Genomic DNA, 6,000 nt, shown 5'->3' on the forward strand with positions numbered 1-6,000 from the left:
TAAGTCTCCTCTTAACCTTCTTCTCTCCAACGAAAACAACCTCAAGTCCATCAACCTTTCCTCATAAGATTTTCCCTCCATACCAGGCAACATCCTGGTAAATCTCCTCTGCACCCGCTCCAAAGCCTCCACGTCCTTCCTATAATGCGGTGACCAGAACTGTACGCAATACTCCAAATGCGGCCGAACCAGAGTTCTGTACAGCTGCAACATGACCTCCCGACTCCGGAACTCAATCCCTCTACCAATAAAGGCCAACACTCCATAGGCCTTCTTCACAACCCTATCAACCTGGGTGGCAACTTTCAGGGATCTATGTACATGGACACCTAGATCCCTCTGCTCATCCACACTTTCAAGAACTTTACCATTAGCCAAATATTCCGCATTCCTGTTATTCCTTCCAAAGTGAATCACCTCACACTTCTCTATATTAAACTCCATTTGCCACCTCTCAGCCCAGCTCTGCAGCTTATCTATATCCCTCTGTAACCTGCTACATCCTTCCACACTATCGACACCACCGACTTTAGTATCGTCTGCAAATTTACTCACCCACCCTTCTGCGCCTTCCTCTAGGTCATTGATAAAAATGACAAACAGCAACGGCCCCAGAACAGATCCTTGTGGTACTCCACTTGTGACTGTACTCCATTCTGAACATTTCCCATCAACCACCACCCTCTGTCTTCTTTCAGCTAGCCAATTTCTGATCCACATCTCTAAATCACCCTCAATCCCCAGCCTCCGTATTTTTTGCAATAGCCTACCGTGGGGAACCTTATCAAATGCTTTGCTGAAATCCATATACACCACATCAACTGCTCTACCCTCGTCTACCTGTTCAGTCACCTTCTCAAAGAACTCAATAAGGTTTGTGAGGCATGACCTACCCTTCACAAAGCCATGCTGACTATCCCTGATCATATTATTCCTATCTAGATGATGATAAATCTTGTCTCTTATAATCCCCTCCAAGACTTTACCCACTACAGACGTGAGGCTCACCGGTCTATAGTTGCCGGGGTTGTCTCTGCTCCCCTTTTTGAACAAAGGGACCACATTTGCTATCCTCCAGTCCTCTGGCACCACTCCTGTAGCCAATGATGACATAAAAATCAAAGCCAAAGGTCCAGCAATCTCTTCCCTGGCCTCCCATAGAATCCTAGGATAAATCCCATCAGGTCCCGGGGACTTATCTATTTTCAGCCTGTCCAGAATTGCCAACACCTCTTCCCTACGTACCTCAATGCCATCTATTCTATTAGCCTGGGGCTCAGCATTCTCCTCCACAACATTATCTTTTTCCTGAGTGAATACGGACGAAAAATATTCATTTAGTATCTCGCCTATCTCTTCAGACTCCACACACAATTTCCCATCCCTGTCCTTGACTGGTCCTACTCTTTCCCTAGTCATTCGTTTATTCCTGACATACCTATAGAAATTATAGGAGATTACAATCATCTCAAGGTCCTCACCTGTCATAGCCTCATTTCCATCAGTCACTGGCATGTTATTTGTGTCTTCCACTGTGAAGACTGACCCAAAAAAACCTGTTCAGCTCCTCAGCCATTTCCCCGTCTCCTATTATTAAATCTCCCTTCTCATCTTCCAAAGGACCAATATTTACCTTAGCCACTCTTTTTTGTCTTATATATTTGTAGAAGCTTTTACTATCTGCTTTTATGTTCTGAGCCAGTTTACTTTCATAGTCTACCTTACTCTGCTTTATGGCTTTTTTAGTAGCTTTCTGTTGTCCCCTAAAGACTTCCCAGTCCTCTAGTCTCCCATTAATTTTTGCCACTTTGTATGTTTTTTCCTTCAATTTGATACTCTCCCTCACCTCCTTAGATATCCACGGTCGATTTATCCCCTTTCTACCGTCTTTCTTTTTTGTCGGTATGAACCTTTTCTGAACACTGTGAAAGATCGCTCGGAAGGTGGCTGAGGTCATGTCGGGGCAGGGAATGGCGAATGGGAAACGGGAGAACTCATCGATGACGGTGAGGAAATAGGCATAACGATTGGTGCACGGGAGGGGCCCCTTGAAGTCCACGCTCAGTCGCTCAAAGGGACCCGAGGCCTTCACGAACCTTGTCTGGCCGGTAGAAGTGCGGGTTGCACTCCGCACAGACCTGGCAGGCCCTGACTATGGCCTTGACCTCCTTGGTTGAGTAAGGTAGGTTGTGGGACTTGATAAAATGGACGAGCCGGGTAACCCCCGGGTGGCAGAGGTCATTGTGGATGGCTTGCAGGCGGTCGTCCTGCGCTTTGGCACATGTGCCACGGGACAGGGCATCTGGGGGCTCGTTGAGCTCCCCTGGACGATACTTGATATCGTACATGTAGGTGGAGAGTTCGATCCTCCAACTCAAAATTTTATCGTTTTTTATTTTGCCCCGTTGCGTGTTATCGAACATATAGGCGACCGACCGTTGGTCGGTGACGAGGGTAAACCTCCTACCGGCGAGGTAGTGTCTCCAGCGCCGCACAGCCTCCACAATGGCTTGTGCCTCCTTTTCGACTGCAGTGTCGAATCTCGGAGGCGGTGAGGGTCCAGGAGAAGAACGCTACTGGTCTGCCTCCTTGATTGAGGGTAGCAGCCAGGGCGATGTTTGATGCAATCCTCTCTACCTGGAAAGGGATGGTTTCATCCACCGCGTGCATAGCGGCCTTGATGATGTCGGCCTTGATGCGGTTGAAGGCCAATTGAGACTCAGCTGAGAGGGGAAAAGTGGTGGTCTTTATGAGTGGGAGGGCTTTGTCCGCATACTTGGGGACCCACTGGGCGTAATAAGAGAAAAGCCCCAAGCACCGTTTGAGTGCCTTGAGACTGTGGGGGAGAGGGAGTACCTTAAGGGGGCGCATGCGGTCGGGGTCGGGACCTAGGACCCCGTCTTCCACGACATAGCTGAGGATGGCCAGCTGGGTGGTGTGGAAAATGCATTTTTCCTCGTTATAGGTCAGGTTAAGGGCTCGGACGGTCTGGAGGAACCTTTTCAGGTTAGCGTCATGGTCCTGCTGGTCATGGCCGCAGATGATGACATTGTCCAAGTACGGGTATGTAGCCCGCAAACCATACTGGTCCACCATTTGGTCCATCGCCCTTTGAAAGACGGAGACCCCATTTGTGACACCAAAGGGGACCCTGAGGAAGTGGAAGAGCCGGCCGGCTGCTTCGAAGGCAGTATAGGGGCGGTCCTTTGGTCGGATGGGGAGCTAGTGGTAGGCAGATTTGAGGTCGACCGTGGAAAAGACTCGATATTGGGCGATCCGATTTACCATTTCCGCGATGCGAGGAAGGGGGTCCGCATCAAGCTGCGTGAATCGGTTTATGGTCTGGCTATAATCCACGACCATCCGTTTCTTCTCCCTGGACTGGACTACCACCACTTGTGATCTCCAAGGGCTGTTGCTAGCCTCGATGACCCCCTCTCCCAGTAAACGCTGGACCTCTGACTTGATAAAAGCCATATCTTGGGCACTGTAGCGCCGGCTCCTGGTGGCGACGGGCTTACAGTCGGGAGTGAGGTTAGCGAATAGTGAGGGGGGTGCGACTTTCAGTGTCGCAAGGCAGCACACCGTGAGGGGGGGGCAAGGGTCCGCCGAACTTCAGTGTCAGGCTTCGGTGGCTGCACTGGAAATCCAGTCCGAGCAGCAGGGGGGCACAGAGGTGAGGGAGGATATAAAATTTGAAACGGGTGTATTTTGTGGCCTGGATCGAGAGATCCGCAATACAGTACCCCGTGATTTGTACCGAGTGGGACCCAGATGCGAGGGCTATGGTTTGGGATGCGGGATGGGTGCGTAGGGAGCAGCGCCTGAGCGTTTCAGGATGGATAAAGCTCTCCGTGCTCCCGGAGTCGAAGAGGCATGCAGTGTCGCGCCCGTTGACCTGGACCTGCATCATCGAGTTCTGCAGGTGTTTCGGGTCTTAAAGGGGACATCACCTTACATGATGACAAGGCGGTAACCGTTCATCACAGTTCCAGAATCTAGGGAACTTTGGGAAATTAAAACAATGCACCGATCATCTCTGAAGTTTCTTTTAAGGCTTTAGGACTCGGCCGTCAGGTCCTGATGACATTATCAGCTTTTAGTTCAAAAATATTTTATCAGCACCCTTTTCCTGGTGATTGTAACTGTTTTATGTTCCTTCCTTTCACCTCTTGGCCTCCGAGTGTTACTGAGATGTTAAAAAACGTCTCTGCGATGCATCCACCATTTCCTTAATTCCCATTATTAGTTCAGAGCTGAGGGTCCAGCAACCTCACCAGCGAGGCGGTGACACTTCTGCAGTTTTTCGCTCGGTTGGCTGGACAGCTGGTTCGTGATGCGGAGCGAGGCCAACAGCACAGGTTCAATCCCCGTGCCAGGTTAGGTTATTTATCAACCTTGCCCCTCACCTGGGGTGTGGTGACCCTCTGGTTAAATCACCACCAGTCAACTCTCCCCCTCTCAACAGGGAAAGCAGCCGATGGTCACCTGGGACTCTGTGAATCTTCCATTGGATCCCGACAGTGCAGAAGAAGACTGTTCGGCCCATCGAGTCTGCACCGACCCTCCAAAAGAGCCCCCCACCCTTAACCCCATCATTGGACTGTGGGAGAAAACCGGAGCACCCGGAGGAAACCCACGCACACACGGGGAGGATGTGCAGACTCCGCACAGACAGTGACCCAAGCCGGAATCGAACCTGGGACCCTGTCACCGTGAGGCAGCAGTGCTAACCACTGTGCCACCCCACCGCCCTCTCTCTGGTGCTATGGCAACTTTATATTATTAGCAAAGTCCAGCGGCTTCAGGTATTGTTCCTCTGAGTGCTGAACCTGCTATCTTGCTGATTATTGTATTTATCAAACATGTTAATGTCTGTCTGTAAAAGGCAAACTGTAGCTTACAATCCAGCTGTGGATTAAAGTCGCTGGGATTTCCGTGGAAGTGGCAGAAGTGGAGCTCGTGGCCGTGGGTCACCACATTGTAATTTCCCCCGTAATCTTTTGACCATATTCTAACTCTGGCGGAGGGTGGAAAGCGGATGCTCGAGCTGATCAATAATTATTCTGGGGTGAAAATCCAACTCTCAAAATCATGGAATGGTGATGCACAGAAGTCCATTTTGCCGGTTCTCTGGAAGAGCTCTCCACTTAACCCCTCTCCACATTTCAAACATTTCCCAATTGCACTTGTGAAGGGAATGCGCCCAGGAAATAACAAAGCAAGACTTTATTTATGGAGCAACTTTCTCAACCAGAGGATCTCTCAAAGCAACCCTGTCGCTTCGAAGTGCAATCCCTGTTGTAATGTAGGAAACGCAGCAGCCAACTGTTGCACAGTAAGATCCCACAAATAGTGATGTGGATGAGGTAATCTCTTTGAATGATGTTGATATGGGCCAGGACGCGAGGAAAAACTCTCCTGCTCTTTGAACAATGCCATGGGAACTTTCATACCTCCCTGGAGAGGTCCTTCAAGGCCTTTGTTAGCATATCATCCAAAAGAGGGAGCCTCCAACAGTGTAGCTTTCCATCCTGCACTGGATGTCAGCTTAGAGTCAAGACCCTGAGGTGGGACCTGGATCCCTTCAACTGGAGTGGGATTGTTCACCAATACCGACACTCAACAAAGAACAAAGAAATGTACAGCACAGGAACAGGCCATTCGGCCCTCCAAGCCCGTGCCGACCATGCTGCCCGACTAAACTAAAATCTTCTACACTTCCTGGGTCCGTATCCCTCTATTCCCATCCTATTCATGTATTTGTCAAGATGCCCCTTAAATGTCACTATCGTCCCTGCTTCCTCCACCTCCTCCGGTAGCGAGTTCCAGGCACCCACTATCCTCTGCGTAAAAAACTTGCCTCGTACATCTCCTCTAAACCTTGCCCCTCGCACCTTAAACCTATGCCCCCGAGTAATTGACCCCTCTACCCCAGGGAAAAGCCTCTGACAATCCACTCTGTCTATGTCACTCATAATTTTGGAGACGTCTATCAGG

This window comes from Scyliorhinus torazame, chromosome 30 (assembly GCF_047496885.1).
Source record: "Scyliorhinus torazame isolate Kashiwa2021f chromosome 30, sScyTor2.1, whole genome shotgun sequence".
Classification (NCBI taxonomy): domain Eukaryota; kingdom Metazoa; phylum Chordata; class Chondrichthyes; order Carcharhiniformes; family Scyliorhinidae; genus Scyliorhinus; species Scyliorhinus torazame.